The 26,995-nt window shown below is 39.7% G+C and overlaps 1 pseudogene; it reads right to left on the bottom strand.

Annotated features, from left to right (window-relative positions):
* Window positions 1-10,375: 10,375 nt before the first annotated feature.
* On the bottom strand, window positions 10,376-11,558 carry LOC147459554 (serine/arginine-rich splicing factor SR45a-like; annotated as a pseudogene).
* Window positions 11,559-26,995: the final 15,437 nt, after the last annotated feature.

Here is a 26,995-nt window from a genome sequence, read left to right as displayed (position 1 = left end):
TCTTCTCTTAAAAGGACACAAAACATTATTTAGAAGAAAATAATTTTAATTGTGGGATGACGAAGTGCATTCATCTCACTGAATCATGTAGACAAAGATGGAAATTTTGAATCAAGCATGTAGGACCCTAGGTCATATTGATAGCGTTAATTCAAAGAAGTCAGCTTTACAAACGATTCAAGAAACCAATAGAAAACTTCAACGAAAGGAAAAACGTTTGTAAGGCAAATAGAGATAGATTTTGATGAGTCAAGAAATGGTGTCGAGAGTGAAGGCTTGTAAGTTTTTGTTGCAAAGCTCCCTCTTTGGCCTCTAATTTCTCCTCTACTTGAAAAATATACTACAATACTCAATGTGTCTCTCTCTCTCTCTCTCTCTCTCCATAGATATATATATATATATATATATATATATATAGATAGATAGAGAGAGAGAGAGAGAGAGAGAGCTTCACAGCTCAAGCTTGTTCAAGTCACTTGCCATTTTCTCTAGATCTTATTGAATTCTCATGTAGCTTTGGAATTGAGCTCTTAGGCTTGTGCCACATTTCATTTGGTATATGGAAAGGAAGCACTATTTCATGTGGAAGTAGAGTTGCCTGTAGTCAGGATGTTAGAGAAGTTGCTTGGGCAGTCTAGTGATGCATTCAAAGAGAGGCTCTTACAATTACAAGAGGTTCAGCTCGATAGAATGAGTGCATTGGAACATTATGGGAAGATGCAAGATAGGGATTTAGAAAAGATAAATGAAAAGGTAAAAAATTAGGGTATCAAGAAACATGACTTGGTTTTGTGCTACAACAATAAGCTAGACAAGACACTCCAATAGAAGTTTCAAATTCAGTGGGAAGGCCCTTTCAAGGTAGTGGAGTGTTTTTCGAATGGTACATATCAGCTGGCTAACCTAAATGGGATTTTACATAAGTCAAGGGTAAACGGATTGCTTCTTAAATTATATCATGCTAGATTAATGATGGTGGAGCAAGATGAGCTGTCTGCAGAACAAGTAATGTATGTGGGGGATGAGGAGACCTGTGACGCAGCGAGTCTCATATCTCTTTTTGCTTCTGTTGATCATGAATGATCTAGCAGGCTAGGGGATGGGAAAATTATGTTAGGAGTTTTTTGGAAGAAGTGATTCTGCATATGTACATACACATGTATGGTGCATCAAATTAAGGATTGCCCATTTTCCAGAGCCAAGTGGTTACGTGGGGCCCACATGTGTACAAGTAGGACAACATGTACATAGTACATTGATTTTCATTATCACCAGTACCTGTGTGTTTTTTCTATAATAATGAGGAGCTGATAGCGCGTAAAACTGCTCGAGGAAGCTATCAGCGGGCCAACTCCATGAGGTAAGCAGGTGCGTCACATGGCATCTAGTGGTGTCAAGAGGTCGAATGGGATCAAGATTTGCACGTGGATAAGTATGGACACAATGTGAACGTTTTCTTGTGATAATTATACAAAAATTTCATCATGAGAACTGTATTTGGGTGCCACTTCACCTGATTGCGGGATGCATTATTGGAAAAAGTTGAGTGCTAGATGTGCGGATGGATGTAGAAGGGTGACAAAAATGCACTGCGTGGCCATTTTTTGGCATGTTTGGGGTCTATTTGAGGTCAATCAAAATGCCAAAGGTGCCCAATGGATAAAGTGAAGTGTGTACACTAAAAAACCTAAGAGAAAGACTAGAAAAACATGGAGAGAAGATGAGGAACAACCACAACTGACTCTTGCTGTTTTTGGAGCCTGTTTTGGCCATAAACTGCTCATCCAAGGTTGTATTTGAGCTCTTTGATATTGTATACTGAGGTTTTTGGAAGTTCTAGATGCAATGATGCTGTTCATTTTGCCAAATTTCTCACGTTTTTCTATTGTTTTGGCTATGTAAGTTTCTTCTGTGAGCGAAGTCTCTGTTCATATTTGTGATTGTATCTGGCAGATTTCATCCATATTGTGTGAGCTATTTGCCCCATTGGTGTTGGCCCAAGATGAATTGTATTTAAAAATCAGAAATTCTCCTCTTTTGAGCTGAGCTTTTGGGAGGGGTATGTGTGTGTGTCTCTGTGTTGAATGGGAAAATGGATAGTCTCTCTCCTCGCACTCCATTGGTGTGTTTCTTATCTCGGCCAGGTGGGTTGGGTAAGCCAAGTGGTGCCCCATACTGTGTGTGTGTATCATCCCAAGAGTGTGTGTAAGGTGATTATAGGGGTTTTGTGTGTGTTTCCATCTTGCTCACATTATTTTGGCGTCCCCACTAAGGATCTTCTTTGAGTACCTTCAGCTTCGGGATTCGAGATTACAGGTTACAGGTTACAGGTTACAGGTCACAGGTTACAGGTCACAGGTTACAGGTTACAAGTTATAGGTTACATGTATAGGTACAGGTGATTCACACAGGTACAGGTAACTGGATTAGAGTGATATACTGGCAAGTGGAAGTCAATTATAGTTTCCATGGGTATGCATCATTTGGCTGTTTGAGCGCATTGTCTGGTATTGTACGTTACTTGTGGATACTACCATTGTATGCCTTTGTGGAACCATACTTGGTTTTATTTGGTAGTCCCAACCATTTCTAAGACTTGTTCTGGAAGATAGTCATTTCTGAGACTTGACTATACGAGATTTGCATAAGCCTTTGTGAGAGGGTCATGGTGAGGTTCTATTGAGCTGGGGGATTCTCAAATGTGAGATCTTTTTGGTGATATAGGTGGCTCGAGCACCCTTTTCCTGACCTCGTCATAGGCTATGTACTAGTGATTCCTACTTGATGCTCGAGTTCTATTGTTGGCAGGTTATGCATACAATGATATAGTCTATATTTTGGGTTTTTACTGCTCTACTTCAGGGGAAACTCTGCCAAAATTCTTCCAAGTTGTGATGGCTGGTTTTTTGGTCTTTTGAGCCATTTATGTTGTTATGCTACTGAAATTTTGGCAAAATCAGAAGATAAGTCAAGTGTGCCTTCTTAGGAGCTGCATGGTTGGCTTTAATGGATGATCAAAACGACCTCAATAAAATTCCTTTTCATTTAACACAAAGAATACAGATAAATGTTCATGTGTCCATAAAGATTTGTTTCTAGCAATGCATAGTCTTTATGTTTGGGCCAAGAAGATTAAGAGAGATACTCGAATCCCTTTGCCTTGGTGTAATTTCGATAATTAAGTATGAAAACTCATTTGATGTGCATGTGTTTGTCCTTATCTAAAGATGAGCTCCATTGAAGTTTATGGGGATTGAGTAAGTAAAAAGTTTGGATTCTTGCACCTGTGCTAGAAGGGGTTCTCAACGCATTAAAACTTCGGTAGTCACGGATTTCTCTTATCCAGAATTTCATGGAAGAAGTGATGAAGATGTGGAAGACTTTTTGGAAAAGATGGAAGTTGCCTGCATTAGCAACCAGATTCATGATCCGGTGCAAATGTTATGTCTTCTCCAGATTTGTTTGAAGAGTGATGCACAAGTTAGTCCAAAGCATTTGAAGAGGAGTTGCGTGCGGCGGATCCACCTGTGAGATTAAGTTGAGACAATCTAAGGCATGGATTGGAAGTGGAGGTTGTGAAGACAGAAGATCCTGATAAAATGTGCCAAGAAGTATAGGGTTTGGTGCAAAGGGAAGGTGAGCCAGCAAATGCTTACATATGTAATTTTTCAATGGCATGAGAGAGGATGTACAAGGCCTTAGCAGCACAGTTACCCCCAATTAACATGATCAAGAAGGACAGGTTCTTGGCTAGCCTTTGGGAGAATATACATTGGAGAGTGAACTAAAGATTCCTAGACATATGAAGATGCACTAGAGGTAGCGAGGAAAAAAGAGTGGAAGATGAGAAGAATGAGTCAGCTAGGAGTAGAGCCTTTGCCCAGGAGGTCTGAGTTTCAGCCTATGGATTCTTTGCAAGATCACATGCCAGGGGTTCATCATGAAATAGTGGTTTTTGTTACTCCTCACATTATGCCAGCAGTGGTCACTATAGCAATGCAAGATGATGGGCTAAGGCAAGACATGAGTCAAGTGGTAGGTTTAATGAATAATCTCAGCCTAAACATGCTAGGTAATGTGGGAAATAATCGAGGTCGGGGGAGGTTTGAAAATCAGCGAGGAGGTGAAGAAAAACCCAGGAATGGTGTTGCACAAAGCAATGGTAGATTCTAGAGGTAGACACCCACGTGTTATAATTGCGGAGATCTGGGCCACATTAGCCCACAATGTGATAAGCCACCAAGGATGGAGGGAGACATGTATCCATTTCCAAGAGGGGTGCTAACTAGGTCAAATGATTATGGCATTGAAATTAAGGGAGAAGAAGGAACCAGTGGATTAACCCAAGAGGAAAATGGAAAGACCAAGGTGATAACCGTGGTCACCTTGGAGAAGGCAGGAAAGCTGGAGGATACATTAATGATGCCTATTGGGAAGAGGAACACACATGATAAGGAAGGAGAAATGCCCTAGGTCCTAGTAAGAAGAAGGGAAAGAGCCATGAAGACGAGGATGTCAAGGCCAAGAGGAAAAGAAGGGCTCGTCGCAAGTTTCACGTTTTAGATTTTCCACTAGGGGATGGGCAATTAAGCTATGACTTGAAGGAGGATCTGACAAGCAGTAAAGCAAATGTTACTTTTGGGTAGCTTATAGAGATGGTGCCTAAGCTAAAGCAATAGTGGAAGAGGATGGTTAACCCAATGGAGAAAGAACCAGAGAGAGGTTAAGTGAAGGTGTTGGCGATGGATGAGCTACTAGTCATTTTCCTAATAGTAGGTGTGTGGCACAAAAGAAAACATATGGGACAAGGTTATTTTGATGGCGGAGCCCAAATATGTGTCATAACACACTCACGTGTTGAGAACATGGGTCTTACAGTGACTGGGGTGTTAGGCTTTCGGGTCAGATTGAAAAACCATCAAAAAGTAAAATGTTTGGGTGTTGTAAAGAGCTTAGAAGTGGAGGCATATGATGCAAAGGCAGTGGTTTATTTTCATGTGATGCTAGCGGGGTTGGGAGCATGTCCTATTATACTGGGTAGACCATGGTTACATGTAGTGGAGCTGTTCAAGATTGGAGACGTGGTACAATTAACCTGTATGGAAAGACAGGTGCCAAGAAGCTACATAATATGGACACAAGGAAACGATTGAACTTTATGAAGATGAGGATGAGTCTACTTGATGAAGACTACTCCACAGTGACTGACGAGGACATTGATAGTACTACCAGTAGTGATGAGGATGTTGATGTTGCATTTATTCTGATGGTTGACAAAGAAATCCATGAGTCTTTTTTAGTTGCATTTGCAAATGATATTGAAGAATTGAAGGGCCTTATGAAGTGATTGAAGGTCTGATGCAAACCAAGGTTGAATTGTCAAAGAAGCAGGAATTGATGACACAAATGATCAGTGGAGACCTCTCAACTATGGAGAAGGTGGTATATTTGCATATGCTGAATAGTTTTATTGATTAGTTTATTACTTCATATGAAGAGATTAGAGGCTCAAAGGAGAAGAGATGCATATAGAGCTAAAAGAAGGTGCTAAGCCAGTGCGGCAAAGGCGAAGAAGAATGGGTCAAGAGAAGATGGAAGACTTGCGGGAAGAGGTGGACAAGGTTATTGAAGGCAGGGTTCAGAGTCCCAGTGGAGACCACATAATGGGTGAGTCTAGTAGTAGACAGTCCAAAGAAGGATGGAAAGTGGAGGATTTATGTAGATTTTAAACCCTTAAACACAGCCACTAAGAAGAACCCATACCCTCTTCCATTCATTGATCAGATCTTGGATTCAGTGGTAGGTTATGAGAGGTACAGTGTGTGTGATGGTTTTTCACGCTATTTTCAATTGAAGATTGCTCTTAAAGACCGAACAAAGACAACTTTCATTATGCCATTGGCTTGTTATTGCTACATGGTATTTCCATTTGGGTTGTCAAATGGACCATCTTTCTATCAAGAGAGAGAAAATTGGGTATTGGCACCATTCATTGGTAGTCGTGTTAAAGCTTTTATGGATGACTTTTGTGTCTATAGCAGTAGGGTTGAACACCATGAGAAGCTGCAGATAGTATTCACTTGATATGATGAATGTGGAGGAAAACTAAACCCAAAGAAATGTCATCTAGCACAGCCAAGAGTGAAGTTATTGGGCCATATGGTGTCAGAAAATGGCATTGAGGCTGATCCAGACAAGGTTAAGTCTATTATTCTTCTTCCATCACCTATGAGTACGAAGCAATTGTCAATCTTTATACACAAAGTGAAGTACATGGCTCGGTTTATTCCATTGTCTTCATAGCTTCTTTTATCCATTACAACAAGTGGCAAAGCATGATCCATTGCAATGGGATGACAAGTGTGAAGAAGTGTTTCAAGAGGTGTTAGGGGGGTTGTCAGCCATGCAAGCTCCTGATTGGGAGAAAGTGTTATATGTAAATCCATCAGTAGCGGATGATTGCATTGGATCCATGCTATTTCAAAAGGGGAAGGGCAGCCATTATATGAGGCCAGTGTATTGTGCAAGCCGAATGAAGTTGGTAGTAGAGAAAAAATTCTCGGAAGTAGAGCTAGTGATGGCCAGTGTAATATTTGCTTGTCGACATTTGGTCATTACTTGCTACCACGACCTTTTGTTTTCTTAACAAGTAACACCTTTTTGCCATAGTTAATTAATGGCACTAACATGTCAAATGTGGTCAAGAAATGGGTAATTAAACTGCAAGAGTTTGAGTTCTCTTTTTTAGTGGAAGATAGTACAATAGCTACCCTAGCTTATTTGTTGACTTACAAGGATAATCCCCTTCTTGTTAGGGAAGAGGTGGTGACTCAGGGTAGGTGAGGAAGTTCCACAAATCAGCAATTCACATGTGTTGTTCTTTGATGGCTCATACAGAAAGAGCCATGATGCGTCTTCAGGGGGTATGGCACTTTATGATACAGAGGGGAAGCTAGTATGCAAGAGAGGATTCAAATTAGATGTGCATAGTAACAGTGAGGCTGAATATGCTACGTTGGAAGCCGGATTACACATTTGTTTGAAGCACGGGATTAGAAGATTGAGCATAAAAGGTGATTCCTTGTTAGTTGTGAAGCAAGTGTTGGGTGCGTGGAAGATCAAGAACACCTCATTGAAGGAAATGTGTTTCAGAACTAAAGGCCTGCTAAAAAAGTTTGGAGCATGGAGCATCAGACACATTGAACGTGCTCTAAATGGAGAGACACATGAAGCAGCTCAAAGCATGATTGGGGAGCTATTTGTGTTGAGGACCAATTTACTTCTTTATCATGACCGGGAAAATTTGGCTCAAGAAGAGGAGTTTTTGCTAACAGGAATCATTCCGAAGGACATTCAAAAGTCTAAGAAGTATGGTTTTGTACATAGAGCATCCACGTACAAATTGATTTGGTGATGTCTTGTACATGAAAGGGGCTGATCTCGTGTTGAGATGTGTACCTTGGTGGGAGGAGCTTTATAGAGTGTTGAAAGAGAATCATGAAGGTGCATGTGGCGGACATTTTGCTCTAAAGATCACCTTGCATAAGATCTTGCAAGAGCGATATGTATGGCCTAGTTTGCACAAGGATGTTCACCATTGGTGTAGGTCTTGAAATAGGTGTCAAGCATTTGGGAAGAGAGTGTTGAAGCCAGAGCTACAAAAAACCATTATGGCGTTTGATGTGTTTGAAAAGTGGGGGATTGATGCAATAGGCCCATTACCTATCACAAGCAGGGGCAAAAGCTATATTCTGACTGCAATGGACTATCTCTCTAGATGGGCAAAGGCTATAGCAGTAAAACAAATCACTCAAAAGGATGTGGAAAAATTTGTGTACGATGAAATATGTTGCAAGTTTGGGGTGCCATTGGAGCTAGTTTCGGACAAGGGGCCATGATTTAGAGCTAAACTATTAGACTTTTTATGCACGAAGGCGAAGATTAGACACTAGCATACAACTCCTTATTATCCCCAATGTAATGGATTAAATGAAAGATTCAATAGTGAGTTGGTACAAATTCTTTCAAAAGTGACAGAGCACCAAGGAAAGAATTGGGATTTGGAATTTCCTAGTGCATTATGGGCTTACCGTACTTCGGGAAAGACATGTACAGGGTTTAGTCCATTTCATTTGGTGTATGGAAAGGAAACACTATTGCCTGTGGAAGTAGAGTTGCCTGCAGTCAAGATGTTAAAGAAATAGCTTGGGCGGTCTAGTGATGCATTCAAAGAGAGGCTCTTACAATTACAAGAGGTTCAACTGGATAGGATGAGTGTATTGAAACATCATGGCCAGATGCAAAATAGGGCTTTAGAAAAGATAAATGAAAAGGTCAAAAGTAAGGGTATCTAGAAACATGACTTGGTTTTTCTCTACAACAATAAGCTGGACAAAACATTCCAAAAGAAGTTTCAAATTAAGTGGGAAGGCCCTTTCAAGGTAGTGGAGTGTTTTTTGAATGGTACATATCAACTTGCTAACCTAGATGGGATTTTACATAAGTCAAGGGTAAATGGAATCCGTCTTAAATTATATCATGCTAGATTAATGATGGTGGAGCAAGATGAGCTGTCTATAGAACACGTAATGTATGTGGGGGATGAGGAGACCTGTGACGCGGAGAGTCTCATACCTCTTTTGCTGCTACTGATCATGAATGATCTAGCAGGCTAGGGGATGGGCAAATTATGTTAGGAGTTTTTTGAGAGAAGTGATTGTGCATATGTACATACACATGCATGGTGCATCAAATAAAGGATTGCCCATTTTCTAGAGCCCGGTGGTTACGTGGGGCCCACATGTGTACAAGTAGGACAACATGTACATAGTACATCAATTTTCATTATCACTAATATCAGTGTGTTTTTTCTATAATAATGAGGAGTGGGTAGGACGTAAGACTTCTTGAGGAAGCTATCAGCAAAACGACACGATGGGGTAAGCAGGTACGTCAAATGGCATCTAGTGGCGTCAAGAGGTCGAATGGGATCAAGACTTGCATGTGGATAAATACGGACACAACGTGAAGGTTTTCTTGTGATAATTATGCAAAAAGGTCATCATGAGAACTATATTTTGGGGCCACTTCATGTGATTGCGGGATGCATTATTGGAAAAAGTTGAGTGCCAGGTGTGCGGATGGATGTAGAAGGGTGACAAAAATGCACTACGTGGCCATTTTTTGGCATGTTTGGGGTCCGTTTGAGGTCAATCAAAAGGCCAAAGGGGCCAAGTGAAGTGTGTACACTGAAAAACTTGAGAGAAAGACCAAAAAAACGTGGAGAGAGGAGGAGGAACAGCCACAACTGAGTTTTTGCTATTTTTGGAGCCTTTGGCCATAAACTGCTCATCCGAGGTCGGATTTGAGCACTTTGATCTTGTAGACTGAGGTTTTTGGCCATTTTGGACGCAATGGTGCTGTTCATTTTGCCAAATTCCTTAGTTTTTATGTTGTTTTGGCTGTGTAAGTTTCTCTTGTGAGCGAAGTTTCTGTTCAAATTTGTAATTGTATTTGGCATATTTCATCCATATTGTGTGAGCTATTTTCCCCATTGGTGTTGGCCCAAGCTCAATTGTATCTAAACATAAAAAATTCTCCTCTTTTGATTTGATTTTTTGGGTGTGTGTGTGTGTGTGTGTCTCTGTGTCGAGTGGGAAAATGGATAGTCTGCTCTCTGTGTTGAGTGGGCAAATGGATAGTCTCTCTCCTCTCAGTCCATCGGTATGTTCCCTGTCTTCTCGACCAGGTGGGTTGTGTAAGCCGAGTGATGTCCCATAGTGTGTGTGTGTGTGTGTGTGTGTGTGTGTGTGTGTGTGTGTGTGTGTGTGTGTGTGTGTGTGTGTGTGTGTGTGTGTGTGTGTGTGTGTGTGTGTGTGTGTGTGTATCATCTCAAGAGTGTGTGTTGTGTAATTATAGAGGCATTGTGTGTGTTTCCATCCTGCTCACAACATGTCATGCTTTTTGTTGTCGTGGACAATGCTAGTTAGTATTATGCTAACTAGTACAATAACACGAGTTAGATCTCTAAGATCTATGACCTATGATATATCAATAAAAATCTCCTAAAACAAGGAATAAAAATATACGTACTTTGTCAATTTTGATATTATTTGTGAAAATTTTACCGTGTGTGCACCCAACCTTTTTTAAGTTATGTTAACTTGAATATTCTAACTAACACAAAAAGAATGTCATGTTAACATGCTTTTACCTAGTGTGAATTTCCTAGTTGAAACCAATTGAAATAATGAACTTTGCAAAGGAGACTAAATGATGCATGAATCTGTAGAGAACTCATTTGTTTCCTATCACAAGATCAGCCAAGAATAACTTCCTCACCTAAAAGCGCTACCCACTATCATGCACAACACTGCTACCTTGAATAAGGTGATTGAGATGGTGATCTAGACCTGGAATAACCATGCCTTGGGCTCTAATAGGGTGCATAGTCTAGTGATCTACCACAATCTCAACCATGCCTCCGACTTCAATATGGAGAATAGTCATGGCATTAATGAAAATGATATGATTATTGTAGTTGCCCATAATGTCTCCTATGGTCACCACACACTAGCCTCATGAGCCCCAATGTTCTTCCAAGATGAGGAGTCCTTGGTCATTTTTGCTTGGCCATGTCAACAATTAGAACCCCCCCATTCCAACGTGGCTCCATTTAAGTACTTTACGCATCCTCTGCAACTGTGACAATCTCCATTGTGATGAATGCAAACTTGTGGAACCCTCTTAAACATGCATCCAAAAGAAGCCTACATTTGCCTACATTTCCCTTTTTGGCCAAGAAATCCTCTAGACAAAGGCATCTACCTTTGTCATCCAAGTATGTAGGCCCATCACAAACAAATTGTTCCCAAGATTATAAGAATCTACTAGATTCCTTTGACCAACTTGGAGACATGGAAGGAGGAGAGGCTCTAGGAGTTGGGATACATGAGAGATACCCCTCGCAAGGGGTCTATGCACAAAATATATAATTTACACCTTTATATAATTTTCAATAAACATCAAAGTTGCTGAAGCATTTGCAAAGGGAAGGAGTTCTCAATGCCCGACCAAGAATGGAGTTTAGGTCATGAGTCAGATTGTATCTAGAGGCACCTAGCGACTAGTACTACCCTGAATGGGTGTTATGAATGAAAGCCTACATAGGCAAAATATAACATTGTGGAGGGTGGATATATGTGTACACCACGTTGCGAGAAGAGAGAGAGGGAGAATATAGTGGAGGGTGAAATAGAGTGCACAAAGACGTTAGAGAATGACAACAGAGAATCTTTAAATGCCCCATCTACATGAAACAGGCAACCATGTATTCATGCAATGACAAAATCGAGGTATACCATAACATCAAAAATAAATAAAAATGTTTATGAAAAAATAACTAGCAAAGTACCAGACCCTCTGTAGGGAATAACCGGTCCACCCATCCATTTTTGCTCTACTACGGACATAGAGAATTTCACTTCCCCGGTAGCGAGCCAGAACACCTCCATCTACCTGAGCAAGACATAAGTTGAGGCCACTTTGCCTCCCTCCATGAACCCGAGCTCTAAAAGGATCCCAAGTATCAGTAGGTGGTAGGGTATCAACATCAACCATACCAGTTTAGGCACCACACCTCTTTTATGCCAGCACATGTTTTTAGGCAAATCCAAGGCAAAATCCCCGGCGTGCTAGTTGTGTAGGTCATTCAACCCCCCCACGCACTAACCATGTAGATGAACCTAACAAAAAGAAGAAGAGTTGGCCAACATCCCCGATCCAGAAAAGCCCCATGTCAACGACCCTTTAGTCTAAGGCTAAGCGATGTAGGTGATCCTAGTCTTGTACCAACGCTGCCATGAGAAACTTAACACAGGAGTCCAATCACAATAGCACGTCCCATATGCACAAACAATCTTTGCCATGCAGTTAGATAGTATAGGGTCTTTACCCTTACACATCTATCTACCATGAACCATCTAGATCATTTTATGATCCAATCTAGGAATCATAATCTATAATCAAATCACATCACATGGGTGAGCACTCCACCCAACTTGGGTGAGGCACGACCAATCTTGTATAACCACTTTAGAACATAACATGGCTGCAAAAATTTAGCCAGCATAACCATATCCATAAGAAAAAACCATGAGCCACACTGACTTCCACCATAAAAATCATAACCATAATCCATGAGGGAGTCTCCACCCTTAACCATAAATCATAATGACATTGAACCTGCTCCCACTCTTGGAGTTTTACATATCCCCTGCAGTCAATCGAAGTCCATACACATATTACCCTTAAGACATGATTCTTTCATGTCTAAAAAGAGTCTGACTTACAAATTATCATGATATAAAAATCCAATTTTGACAACATCCAACCATGAAAAGTTGATGCATCACATCTACACTTCACCTCTCTAGCACATAGAGCTAGTTTTGACCTGAAAAGGCGGAAATCAAGCATAACCATGCATATGAGGCATCCATATCAATCTATAAGTTTCCATACATCATATGATAACATTCCATCACCATAAACATGATGCAAAACAGCTTCGACCTTTAGGTCAACTATAAACCTTAACTTCACACATATGCAAAAAACAAATTTTTGGCATTTTTGAGAGCATGCAAAACATGCAAATGAAAGTATTTGACGTCAAAAAAATGCATCAAGCTCAGATCCATAATATAGACTAGCACTCTATCACATCAGTTTATCCCTGTGGTACTTAGACAACAAACCATAACCCAAAAAGAAAGCCACTCTAATTATATCTGCCTATGTAGTTCGAGAGGTCTAACCATATACCCTCACATAAGTTTACAAGCATCTAATATAGCTGAAATCAACTCACCAAAAAAAACCATAAATCATACATAAACGGCTGGATTAACTCACGATGTCATATGGTACTCCACCTTGGTAGCACCCCCACACTTTTAGGTAAAAGCGGTTATGGAACGATTAATAACTCACATCCTGAGGTGATAACGCGGACGTAAATACATTTATCATCAAGTTTCATCAAGCTTTTCAATTGGTTAAGAGGGTTTATTCATTGGGTGAATCTATATAGTGGTCCTCCAAAGAGCTTGAAGTAAAAAAATATGAGTGTAGTGGGCAGTAAGCTGTTCTTTGACCATATCTCTTAGCTCGTGCATGATTTTCACATGATACCAAAGAGAGAAAATGTTCTAAATGATGTAGTATATCTTTGGTACAAAGGGTTTGGGCTGATTCACAACGATTTGTGATTTATGACCAAAACAGTGTTCCTACCGCCTCTTTGACGTGAAACGAAAAGCGCTTTTTATGCACGCACGTGATCATAAACGCATCATGTGCATAAATTACTTTGGGGCAACTTCATACGTACTCGGTTAATCCATGCATGCACTTGTATACAAAAAAACAATCACCAAGATGGCGACTATATGACATAGAGAGAGATGATGATGGCATGGAGTTTAGAGCTTCTCACCGTGCTTAAGAATCCGTTAAGGGCTGTTGAAAGGCTTCTTGCATTGCAGCAAGAGAGTGGTGATGAGAGCTACGTAGAGGTATTCACCACGAAAGCTTCCCAAGAGCGCGTACACCGTGAAATGAGAGAGGAGATAATAAGCAAGTAGAGAGAGAATATCCTTCTTCTTCTCCTTCCTCTTCTTCTCGAGAGAGGAGAGCTTATGGACATGGTGATGAAGAGCTTGCACCACTCCGTAGAATAGATATGTATATCCTTGCGGTAAGAGACACAATAGACGGCACTGGAAACTGAGCACTGACTGGAAATTTATAGGCACTACAACTAGTTGGAGTGAGTCCCAAGGCAAAAACTAGCACTAGATTTTGGGCCAGGAATAGCTTCAGCTTTTTGTGCACTTTGCTAAAAACATGCCTTTGCTTTTGTGTAAGGTCTCCAACCCGCCAACACCAAAAGAGGGATGGTCCCATTGACAGGTCTCTAGGCCTACTAAAGTCAAAGTCTTTAAACAAAAACAAATTCCAGGGAATTCACCCTTGCCATTGGCAATGGGTTGGGTTTTTAGCCCTAGAAGAGACCTAGTCCTGTCTCGCAGTGGAAACGGGACCCTATAAGAAAAATTCCGGCCCTAAATCTTCATCCTTTAGATTAAGGTTTCCTTATCAAACGCTTTTTTCCCTCTAGCATATGTGAGGGCACAGCCGCTGGTGGATTCCTCATCCAAGTTGAAGAAGTTTCTAAACGTTTTAGTGCGCGGGAATGGATAGTTACCTGACTAATCAGGTCCACCCATCCATGATTGACAACCTTAGTCAATCCCCACTTACCACCCCACACTCACACATGATTCTATTGTTTTTTAATTACTACCACATTCTTTCCACAATTAAAATAATGATTCCTTTTTAACTTTTCAAACTGCATTTCCTTAAGACAACCTTTGAAAATAGTATTGAAGACATTCTTTCAGAAAACAAACATCTTTAAACTTAAGACAAGGTACTGTCATTTTAAAGTATCACTGACCAGTACTAACTTGTCTCAAGACCACCTATACAGGGGTGAAAAAAGTTTTCACCCAAAGTCCGGGCGCCCATACGCCAAAAACGAGTTGCCCATACAACTGTATGGGCGCCCGGACTTTGGGGTGGAAAAAGTTTTCACCCAAAGTACGGGCGCCCATACGCCAAAACGAGTTGCCCATACAACCGGGCAGTTCCTCTAGGATAAACTTAAAAGTACTATCCATAAACATAAACAAGCACGGGGTAAAGACTCCACACGTGCCGAGGTAACCGACTCCTCCATGATGGTATCTCCATCATTACTCATTACCTGGAGTAAAATATTTCCAAGGAATCAGAGGTGTCTTGAGACAAGCTTTCTTAAGGATGGTCAAACATTTCTTTCCTAAGTCAATCAGTCATAACCCAATCATTCCTTTCCTAATTAAAATCATTGCTCGTGGGTTTCGTGGAAGTTACCTTCCATTTACAGCCAGTTTTTTTTTCCTTCCTAACCTTACGTATGCAATGCTTAACTTAAAATAAACTCTAAAAGCTATTAATGACATAATAGAAATCCACCTGGGACTGATCGTCCATGTACTGTGGGGCAGGTGCCCGTAGACTCTCCGTTGTTGGCCTATGGCTAGGCCCTGCTTCATGGTCATTAGTTGCTTTGTTGCGCTTGTTACTAACATCTTCTTCTTTAGTCAAAGGATTCCCCTTGGTTCTCTTGGGAGCCATTTCGATAGCCTTATAAAAGGACTTAATCCATTAGAAGATTAATTGAATAACCTTTATTTTCCTTGTTTACCAAAAATAAGGATTTTTGGAATAGATAGGGATCTTTAATCGTTGATTTGATAGGTTACTCATCCCATAACTTAATTATGCTATAAGTAATATTTTTTCCCATCCTTCAATAAGGATTTTGGACCTCGGTTAATTATTTGTCAATTAGATAAATTTATTTCCTAATTTCCCTTGTCCATTATATACCAAAAACCGGTTACTTTTGATCAAGATGCATACCTAAACTATTTATCTAAGGTTATGATAATTATCAAAGATTCCTCAAGGTATATTCCTTCTCTGGTATTGATATCAAAAGTTTTCGGTTTACTATATTTTCCTTTTTATTTTTCACAAAAATTAGAGTAATTTATTGGGATATATAGTTAAACTAATTTTCAACTGGTAGTATAATTACCACAGGTTCCCTAAGATTTAATAAACCTCTAATAAATATATCAGTTCAATTTAAATCTATTTGTTAATTTTCCCTATTTAATTTGTCTAAAATATAGAGTTTTTCTACTAAAATAATTAGCTAGATTAATTATGTGAGCTTTCCCTAATTATCACCGGTTCCTTAACACCTAATTAACCCTTGATAAATATATCACAGCATTTGAATTCAATTTACTAGTTTCCCCTATTTAAATTACTCAAAAAATAGAGTAATTATGCTTAAGTAATTAGCTAGATTACTTTTCTAAGATTCTCCTAATTATCACGGGTTTTTGAACACCTAATTAACCACTGATAAATATATCACAACATTTGAAATCCATTTACTAATTTCCCCTATTTAAACTACTCAAAAAACAGAGTATTTTTTCTAACTTAATTAGCTAGATTAATTTTCTGAGCTTCTCCTAATTATCACAGGTTCTTGAACACCTAATTAACCACTAATAAATATATCACAACATTTGAAATCCATTTACTAGTTTCCCCTATTTAAATTACTCAAATAACAGAGTATTTCTGCTAATTTAATTAGCTAGATTAATTTTCTGAGCTTGTCCTAATTATCACAGAACACCTCAGTAACCACTGATAAATATATCACAACATTTGAAATCCATTTACTAATTTCCCCTATTTAAATTTCTCACATAACAGAGTATTTCTGCTAACTTAATTAGCTAGATTACTTTTTTGTGCTTCTCCTAATTATCACGGGTTTTTGAACACTTAATTAACCACTGATAAATATATCACAACATTTGAAACCAATTTACTAATTTCCTCTATTTAAAGTTCTCAAAAAATAGAGTATTTCTGCTAAATTAATTAGCTAGATTAATTTTGTGAGCTTCTGCTAATTATCACGGGTTCTTGAACACTTAGTTAACCACTGATAAATATATTACATCATTTGAATTCCATTTAATAATTTCCCCTATTTAAATTACTCAAAAAATAGAGTATTTCTGCTAAATTAATTAGCTAGATTAATTTTATGAGCTTCTCCTAATTATCACGGGTTCTTGAACACCTAATTAATCACTGATAAATATATCACATCATTTGAAATTCATTTAATAATTTCCCCTATTAAAATTGCTCAAAAAACAAAGAAATTCTGCCTAATTAATTAGGAAAACTTCTCAGAAAATTATTTCTAGATCAATAATTGTCTAATGTATCTCTGATTATTACTTCATCTTAATCTAACCTTAATTAATATATTTACCATTAATTCATGGTTAATTGGGCTAATTTTATCCCTATTATAATAGGATAATTAATTAGCTTAGTATTACTAAGCTTAATTCTAATAATCAGTAGAGATTAATTAATTAAGAGAGGTTTGAGGAGCATACATAGGCCTATTATTTGATTTATTTAACAAATATGTTAATCTCTCCTTGCTAATTAGGCTAATTACCGTTAGGGTTAATCATTTAGAGATTAAACTCTAATGATTTCTGCGTAGTGTTCTCCCTAGATGAGAGAGAAAGTCTCAAGGCTCCGAGTCTGTCGAATTATGAAGAGAAGGAACCCTTTTATAGCTTTTTCTGAGCACCTGGCAGTTTTTGGTAGTTTTCCCACTGTCCAAGCAGCCCCCCAGCTTGCAATTTGCGCCATTTTCAGCTATCATTGTGTTTGGCAAGTTTCCCCAGCTTCCTTACTCACCCCATACCTTCCAGAATTTACCTGGTTGATTTTTGCAGATCCTTAATGATGAAAATTGGAATTTTCTATCTAATTCTAGAACCTTAGTGTAAAGAGTCTTTGCTAATGATTAATAATGGAACCATCCAATTTTTGTTACTAATTGAATTTTTATTGTAATTTTCCAGGACCCGTAACTGTTCTCGTTTTTATCGGAATCAGATTCTGAAAATTTCTAAACATAGTAAAGCTCTGCTTATAATTCCAAAAATACCAAAATTAATAGTGTTTGGAGTCTTGCAATAGTGTTTTCTATTAAGTTTTGCAAGCTTTGTACAATCTTTAAGGTTTCGGAAATTGGAAACCTTACATTTTGGTGGTTAACGTTTCCACTTACCATTCAATTTTTACAACAAAATTGGCCAGTTGAATAGTATCAGGCCAACTAATTGGAACCTTAGCTAGACTATGCCGCATCGTAATGTCCCAACATAATTATGACTTTTTCGTACTACCCTGGCGTATATATGGTACCGCTTTTTAAAAAATAATTCCTACAAAATCCCGTTTGGTCCCGTTTTTGCTCCTAGTGATCATTTTTCGATCCGTCGGAGACTAAAAAATTAATATTTTTATGCTTGGGTCATCATAAAAACCACATTGCTTTTCAAAAACGCCAAAAAGAACGAAAAGCTAAAAATAACATAAAAAGGAAATTTCAACCACGGGTTTCCCTCGTGCATTGGAATAAGAAAGTGAACTCGCTTTTCACTAAAAAGCACTAAAAATCATCAAAGCTAAAAATAGCATGAAAAACACTCGAAAAGCAGATTTTTACAAAATTGAACCATAGCTTTCTTGGAACACGTAGATCAAGGATCCGACTTTGGTTTTTGCAAGAAAGCACCTAAAAGCATGAAAAAGTTAAAAATAATAGATTTTTCCAAAACTGAATCAACCGTCTGTCTAACCTACTAGAACATAGAAATGGCCTTTCTTTTCACATTAGAGATTTACAGTACTGTTAATCAAGCATCTTAAGTCAAAATTTGGCAAAACAGATATTGAAAGCTATTTTTCTTATTTTTTAAAAAGACCCAAAAATTGGGGATAGTACATCCTCCCACACTTGAAAAATTCGAGGTGTCCTTACATCGACATGAAATCTAGATAATTTAGTCTCATTAAATCATCACATTCCCAAGTGGCATCTTCCTGAGGATACGTTGACCATTTAACAAGGTGTTCAATAATGGTCTGATTACGTGTTTGGCGGACGAAGCTGCGGTTTCCAGAGAAGGAGTCACTTTTTTGTGGGAAACCCTTGTAAAATTCTTTTGTAAGAGAGCAATGTCTCTAAGCTGAGAACTTGTAAAAGAATTTATGAACATTTTTCTGGGAGAAATTGTATATTAGAGAGCCAGTTAGAAGTTTAGGAGCTTTTGGCCGGACAAGCCATTTGTAAAGACCTAAACTGTAAAGGTCAAGTTTTGTAAGTTTGAACATCATCTTCTTTTATGAAAAACTGAGAAGACAGCGTATGTTTGAGAGCTTCTCCTTGCTCTAACTTGTAATCTTCGCTGCTGTGGCTACGGTAATCCAATTCAGATTCGTTTAATGCATTGTGTTCTTCTTAGTTTTCTCTTCCATTCAAGTGTAATCATTCAAGATTCGGTGTAGATTTTCAACACGTGTTTGGAGCCTTAAATCGCTGTTTTGAGTGCTTATATGCGTATTTTATGTTGTTTTGACCCTAGGAGAGGCTTTAGGGACCCTAAAACGACCCTTTAGGATCACCTGTTCATTGTTTTTGCTGACTTTGGGATGAACGATCGCAATCTTTGTACCTCTCTAGAATGTTGTGACAGTGATAGGATATGCTCCTGATAGTCCCATGTAGCTTCCCTTCAAGTTTCGTGCGAATCCAATATGATTTGCATGGTAAACGGGAGTGATGAGTGTAGAGCTGTGTAGAAGGACATAGGCAGATTACTTGGCTTTAGTGCGTTTGATTTGCTTGTAGAGTTATTAGTTGCATCTCTTCAAGTTCACTTCATTAGGATTGACACCCTAGTGAGTTTCCATGCCTCATCCTGGTCGCTTCCCTTGTATTGATAGTTTATGTTGATGCGTGAGAGCTATGCTATGGACATCCGTCGTGATGACCCGCAAACATTGGCGCCGCTGCCGGGGAATGCACCTGAGGTGATGAGTAATCGAGTGCGCAGTTATCTTCCTTAAAAGAAGATCAATCCACAAATCCATTTTACACCTCAATTAGGCTTCTAGAAAGGGGTTTAGAGCTTAGTGGAGTCTAGAGTCAGCGGACCGGCTAGATCCTCTCTTACGAGATTTAGGGAGCTGTGAGTGAGAGTGTTCAAAGCATTTTTGCTCTTCAATTTCTCTAATTCGATTGAGTACTGAAATCTCACCCGAAATTCTTCTTGTTTATTTTGTTTGATTCATTTTTTTATGTTCTTTCATTTCTGTACTTAGGAGTAGGATAAAAAAATTTGCATTCTAGTCAGATTTGGAGCAAAAGTTAGAGTCGAGAAACCAGGGAACCATAACTTTGGCAAAAAGGCCATAAGACTCTGAAATTTAGAAAACCTGACCAAACACGGTTGATATTGATTCGAATCACCAAGTGGTAGCACAAAACCGTGTAAAACACTTGTCAGAGGGAGCAGACTAAATTTCATCAGATTTGGCCCAGGTACTACGATCGCGATCGGTGTACCTCAATGTCAGAAGTGTACAAGATTTGACATGTGCCTTCCTGATAAGATTCTAAACAAGTTTGTCTAAAGCAACCTGTTGACCGCTGGGTCAACAACACAACATAACTCAAGTTTCGTACCAAAGTCTTATCTTTTGCGAGTTATGAAATGCTGCGGATTATGGCTATTAAAGTCATTTGTAATGAGTAGTTATTCTAGTTTCAGAAGCTGGGGTGCGATGGCACTTCCACATTGTAAATACAAAGCCATTTGACCCTTTCAACCCCATTTTTGGTTAAACCTAAGGTAGCCTTAGTATATAAGGTACCTAGGTCATTTTGTAAAAAGACTTTTATCATAATCAAACTTAGCGCTGCCTTCTACTGTGTGTGAGAGAGAAAGAGAGTGAGTGTGAGCTTCATCCTCTCGCTACGCCCTGCTCGCTCAACACATTGGAGATCCAATTGCACCATTGTTGTAGGCTCGAGGAGAGCTACGCGACAATGCCAAGAATTCCACGCGAGACGAAGCGCACACGTCGACGCATCTACGAGATATTTGTGGCCGTAAGTGTATCAAACGATGTCTGTTTTCTGTGTGCTAGTAGTCTATAGAATCGTGACGACATAAGCTACGTATAGGTACTCATAAATTTCAGTTTCGGGCACTTTCAAAATTCTGCTCTGTCATCCAACGCATTTTCTGCAGACGGGTTTAGAGTGATGGTTTTGAGTGTAGAAGCTTAGGGACAGGTGTATCCTAGTGAGGGGATGGTGTTCCTTTAGTTTCGTACGAATCAGGCATGATTAGGTGAGTTACCTTCCGTATGTGTGTATGTGGCTAGGTGGTGTAGTTGAGAGAAGTGAGGTTCTTGATTGTGGTTTAGTTGGCCTTCCAAGAGTGTTGTATGTGTAGGATGGTCTTAGCCTGACAAGCTAAAGAGATTTCCTCTGTGTGCCTATCATGTCATCTGTGTCCTCGATTGACATTATGTAGATCTAGGTAGTGTTTACATGCACTTCATGGGTGTGTGAGTCGCTCCCGTCCAACATTGGCACCACTGCCGGGGACACAAGGACCTAAGTAGGTTTCCTACTAACACTCGTGTGATGGTTGCTTGATTTAGTTTCGGCTAAAAAAAGCGTTTTTCTTAAGTGGATCCAGAAGAGGATATTCCGCGATCAAGTAGATAGCCAGGAAGTGTGTGTCTTGCCGAGGGTCTGTGACTAGATAGGTTTAGTTAGGATCTGTGGATTAGAGTAGTTTTTGGTGGTCGAGTGATTTGTGAGGTGATAAAAGCGTTTACTAGTCCGTGTGTGGCAGTGAAGCGTTTCTCTACTCATAGATGCAAAACCCCATATGATTTGTAGGAGTAGCTTTAGGTAAGTGATCCGATTCTGATCTAGAGCTATTCAGCACTGAATTATTTGCTAAAGTTCTTGATTGCATTTGAAATCATGGAAAAGTGTGCTTTTGAGGATAAAAATGCATTAAACAAGCTTTTGTGGACATTTTTGTATGACTGACTGATGCTGTGCATATAAAAGAGCATTTGCAAGGGTTCTGTGAAGAAAACCTGCAATTCTGTAAACATAGACATCCTACGCGTAGGATGTCTCAAGGGGGTTCTGGAGACCAAATTTGAAAATTTTGACTGCACCAGTGTGTTCAGAAGGGGGGGTTTACCCTAAGTATACATTGAAACTAGAGTTTTGACCAACTCTTGGCACCCAAAAGACCAGAGACGGAGTGTCAAAAATGCCAAAACAAGAAACTTAAGATTCTGAGCACAAGTTTGCATAAAAACTGCTAGGAATGCTCGAAAAGTAGTGCTCAAGACTTGGGGAGACCTGTGGATGAATTCTGGCAAAAATTTCATCAGTAGACATCCTACTCGTAGGATGTCTCCAGGGCACTTTTGGTAAGGAATTTGGGAAAACTGAGGTTACCAGTGGGTTTAGAGGGTAGGTTTTACCCTAGTAACATATTGACTTGAGTGTTTTTTCCTATTTTTGTTGACCAAAAGCCAAAAGACGGAGTCAAAAAACGTAAAATTTCAGAAAAGGCTTAAATTGAGTGATTTTTGCATGTTTTTTGCAATTGTGAAGCATACTTGCACTTGCTGAGAGCATAAGGAAGCATCAGGGACACTTTAGTCTCAAAAAATCAGTAGTAGACATCCTATGTGTAGGATGTCTACAGGGTGATCTGGTGGAAATTTTGAAAATCTGAGTTGACCAGTGTGTTCAGAAGGTAGGTTTTACCCTATTTTCACCTGGAAAGTAGAAATTTCACCAAATTTTGACAGATTAAAGCCAAAAAGAAGAGAATTGCCAGACATCCTACCCAAATTGTGTCCAAGGCCTAATTTTGAGACCAAACCATAGCATGACTCCATGGCATGTTCTAAATGTTGTATTGAGTGCATATGATAACTTTCATCTCATTTGGGTCAGTGAAAGTGAAGATTGAACAGACTTTAGCATTTTTGACTGAAAAATGCAAGAATAGCTAGTTTTGGGGTCTTTTGACATCCAAACTCAAATCTAAGCATACCAATGGGTTGCTGACATCAAGGGGAAGCTTTGGGTCAAGTCTGGGGTCAAATAGGCCAAAAAGACATCCTACGCGTAGGATGTCATATGTGTGATTTTGCACTCCAAACTTAATTTTGAGCATACCAAAGTGATCAGCACCTTAAGGAGAGTCTATGGTTCAAATTTGGGGCAATTCTGAGCAAAAATACATCCTACGCGTAGGATGTCTAAGGCATGATTTAGAGGCCAAATTCAAACCGTGGACATAGCAGGGTGTTGTATAGCCTTAGGCAAGCCTCCTAGGCAAATTTGGTCCAATTTGGAGTTGATTTGACTGGTGAATTCATCAGAACGGACATCAGGCTTTTGGAACAGATTCTTGATCATTTGACCAACCTATAGGTGTCATAATCAAAAAGTACAAATAACTGTGAGTTTAGCACATCAAGGGGAATCTAAAGTGCAAGTTTGAGCTTCAACAGAGCAAAAAGACATCCTACGCATAGGATATCTCCAGCTTGATTTAGGACTCCAAACCAACCTATTAGCACACCACTGTGATCAGCACATCAAGGAGAAGCTGGGGTGAAAATTTCAAGTCATTCTAAGCAAAAAGACATCCTACGCGTAGGATATCTCAAGGCCATTTTTAGGGTCCAAATGAAATTCTGAGCATACCATTGTGTTGCTGGACTTAAGGGGAGTCTTTGGACCAAATTTTGTTAAATTCTGAGCAAAAAGACATCCTACGTGTAGGATGTCTCTAGGCCAGCTTTAGGGTCCAACTGTAATTTTGACCAGTCTAAACTGCATATCACTGTTTTGGCCATAACTTTCACTAACGGTATCGGATCGGAAAAGTTTTTATATCAAAACGTAGCCTGAGAGTGGCTCTACAGATCTCAGAGCAAAACAACTTTGAAAAAAACATCATTTAAGGTCTCAAAATTCATCCGGAAGTCAAGGGTGTCTAAAAGCGACAATTTGCGAGAATTGTGAGAAACGGTTGCGGTTTTGGACATAGTTTCGACTTTGCCCTAACCAAAGCACTTGAACACAGTGGACTAAGTCTACTTGAACCAAGAAAAAGATCTTAAGCCCAGAAATCATGTCTACCCTAGATTCAAACGCAGCTTACACAAGCTTGGAGATCCCAACGATAGAAGAATATCCTCCCACAATGGATCTTCCAAACTTGCAATTGATAAAGATCCATGTTGTTGAGAGAGTTTGGATGATTGGTCATGAGAGTGAAGGACTATATAGATACATTGATGACAATGAGGTCAATCTTTATAGGTGCTCAGATCCATACCTAGAAGAGATAACGGATTACAAGCTCTTATATGTCTACACATACGGAGTCGACTGTCAATGGAGATCTATAGTTGTCGACAAGTATGGACGAGAATACAGAGTTGTAGAAAGTACAAATCCACAGACTGTACTAGAAAGAGGTGGATATTTGGTCAATGAAGGACCACAAATGCCTCCACCAAACACGAGAATTCCTATAGGAATTCCAAGAAGAGAGCCACCAGGATTCCCTTCAAGAGCGATAACGAAAGAAGGATTGGGAGAGTCTATGGTTAGACTTGTAGACAATCGACGAGTTAGACCATCCCAAGTCCAGAAATGGGTAAACAAAAAATACTCCGGAGATAAAGATCCGAGAGATCACGTAGCGGCTTTTAGAAGAGTGATTAGAGAAGAGGAAGTTTCAGATTTTGCGACACAGTTTGCGGGATTTGGATTGACTCTAGAAGATGATGCAGCTACATGGTTCGACTCGGTGGAAAAATGGGATTTTGAGACCCTAGATGAGTTGTTTGAGGAGTTTATTGAATAATTCTCGCCAAAAGGCATTGCTCACAACACGGTCTCGCAAATCCATAGATTCAAACAGAAAGAGGATGAATCAGTACGCAAAGCATCATTACGGCTCAAGAGATATGTTAAGCTCTGTCCGAGAATGATGTTGATATTTATCCAGGGAATGAGACATGCAAGCCTTCAAAAGGATCTGCATATGATAAGGAGGATGACGCTAAACGAGTTGATCAAAGAAGCTCTTTATCTAGTGGATAACTGTGAGGCATACAAAGAAAAGGACTTAAAGAGTCAAGGAGATGACACATCCTCTTAGCACAGTGTTTCACAGAAAAGTGAGTCCATTGCCAAGCCAACGGCACCTATTGATCAAGAAAAGCTTATCAACGACTTGGTCAAGAGGTTGATTCCACTTGTAAGGTCTGATTCGGGAGAGCCGAAGTGGTGTGAAAGTGAGAGAAAATGGACGAACCATACGAGGGAAGAGTGCTATTATAGCATGGAAAATTCTAGGGAGAGGTATGTACAACCTGTTCCAGAAGCACCTACTCCACCTAGATACATTATGGGGAATGCGCCAGGACCAATAGGAGTTTTAAGGCCACAGCTTGTCTTAGGACAACAACCTCCGCTGCCAGGTGCTAGAATGCCGGTAGACATGAGATACATTCCAATGATGGAAGCATCAAATAAACCAACGCCAGTACCAGCTACAATGTGGTATAGCAACCAAAGTGAGTACTACCCTTCGGAGCTACAAAATGTGAGAGAAACACATGGAGTGGTGAGGTCGGTACAACCTCCACCTCCTGGGTTTCAGTCGAGAGAAAGAAGGTATGAAATTGACAAAAGGACATTGCGATTCATTGCAAATAACGGCTTATCTAGGTCAAAGCTTGCTTATAGCCAAGAGGAAATGCTAAAAGAATCTCCTCAACCAGAGACAGATTGTCACAAAAGTCGTGACAACCACTTGGTCAAACAATGTCCTCATACGGAGATCACTGAAGTAAATGCCTATTGTCTTGAGTGTGGCATCACTCACTTGATCCCCGATTGCCCGAAAAACCCAAACCAAATCAAAAAAATCACGAAAAATGTATTAGGGATTGTTCAGCTCCCTAGTAGCTCAGAAAATGAAAATGTCGTACCAGTTCAAGTGGTTACGAGAGCACAAGCTCAAAAGAAAGTTGATGAGAATCCAGAGACAAAGAACACGGAAAGTGACATGAGTCCAAAGACAGATGATGGACCAAAGACAGATGCACCTAGTCAGAAAACCAAGAGCAAACGAAATAGTTGGAAAGCTAGACAGACTAGGATGAAAGCACGCAGGCAACGAGAGCAAAAATCCCTAGCTGAGAAGCTTACCAAAGCTGAGGAGAAGATAAAACAACATGAGGAAAAGGAGGCACCTTCTCTTACACAGATAGTTGAACCTCTAGAAGAACCATCCACAAATGAGAAACTGAGAAGTGCTAGTTCAGGAGGATCTGTGTTGGCAGAGAAGGTTAATGAGAAATTAGATGCCCTCTTGAAATCCTATGATGTGAGGCTAAAAAACAACCAAACCCAAGAACACAGGTGGATGACATATCCCTATGCAGAACTAGAAAAGCAAAGGTTTGAAATGTGCCAGAAAATGATTCAAACAGCCCAAGCTTTACTAGAACCACCAGTTGCAAAACGTGAGGATGTGATCCGTGTCATGCCTACACAAGTAATCCCACCAAACCAGGAACGAAAAGAGCCAGATTCTAGTCATGATCACAGACCAAACCTCATAGACCCAGCATTAGAACTAAGGATAGTACTGAATACCACGGATAACTCTTTCGAGGGATTTCACCAAGCTATACCTGAGGATTATAAAGAGATAGATGGTCTTGACGAATTGTGGAAACAAGTCAGAGAGGCCAATGAAGCCGATGACCTAAGAAGACAAGTAGACAAGACTGGTGATGAATGAGGAGTGTTTCTACCACCGATAGAGGAATTTGAGACTGGATCTCAAATGAATCTAGACGTGCAATCGTATTGGGGCGAGAAAGAATCTGTACAATCTATGGATAGTCAACCCCATTCGCTAAGAACACTACCGTCCTACATGGGAGAGTACGAGACCAAGTCAGACCTGGTTGCAGTCCCATCAAAGAGACTGTCTCCCAACAAGGCCATCGATTCAAAGGGGCTAGTAGATATTATATCTACCCCAGTCACCTGTACAGTAATGTTAGCCGAGTTGCTCAGAATAAGACCAAACATGTGGGCTAATGTGGGTAAATGTCTAGAGAAATTTGGTGTAAAAACCCCAATGACTCAAATCGAGAAAGGCATCAAAGAGCTTGAAATGCCTCAACTAAATACTAGGCTAGTGCCATTAAACAAGGTAGGCGAGTATTACGAGGGAGAAGATGGAAACACCACCCTTCCTATGGAATTCAATGGTGTAAAAACCATGGCAATCCTTGACAATGGAGCTGGTGTGTCCATTGCAACCAA

This window comes from Adiantum capillus-veneris, chromosome 4 (assembly GCF_014529385.1).
Source record: "Adiantum capillus-veneris isolate H3 chromosome 4, ASM1452938v2, whole genome shotgun sequence".
NCBI classification, from domain to species: Eukaryota; Viridiplantae; Streptophyta; class Polypodiopsida; order Polypodiales; family Pteridaceae; genus Adiantum; species Adiantum capillus-veneris.
The sequence above is the reverse complement of the archived record's forward strand: the minus strand, read 5'-3'. Positions and strand labels throughout refer to the sequence as shown.